Here is a 566-nt window from a genome sequence, read left to right on the forward strand (position 1 = left end):
CCAACTACAAATAGTGGAAGACAATTTGAAATATGTAAAATACATAAAATAAAATATGAGTTAAACTATTTACTGTAAGTAGGTCACAACATTAAACTACGATAACAATGCTAATAAAAACTATAAATAATGGGTGTAGGAACAATAGTGTGGGTAATTTTTGATAATTAAATTAATCCGACCATTAAGCTGATAATGATATTGAAAAAGTGCCATTCGAATACATGACAACAACAGCAATGTAAAGAAAAGGGATGAAGGAATCCCATGACATTCACAGGAAAACAATAGAGACTAGTAATACATGTAATCGAAACTTAGCGTGTTAGTCTACCTTTCTTTTGCTATGCAAAAAAAATTAAAAATTAATTTGAATTTGAAAACAACTTAGAATTAAATATACTAAAAACCTTTAAATTGATATATATTTCAAATAATATATTGATATTCGATATGACACGATACATATGATGCGATATAATTGAAAGCTTAACTCTTAGTTCTAATAAAAGGTTTTAAAAAATTATTTCAAATTTATTGGTATTATGTCTGAAATACTTTTTAAA

The sequence above is a fragment of the Teleopsis dalmanni genome, chromosome 2, assembly GCF_002237135.1.
Source record: "Teleopsis dalmanni isolate 2A chromosome 2, ASM223713v2, whole genome shotgun sequence".
Lineage (NCBI taxonomy): Eukaryota > Metazoa > Arthropoda > Insecta > Diptera > Diopsidae > Teleopsis > Teleopsis dalmanni.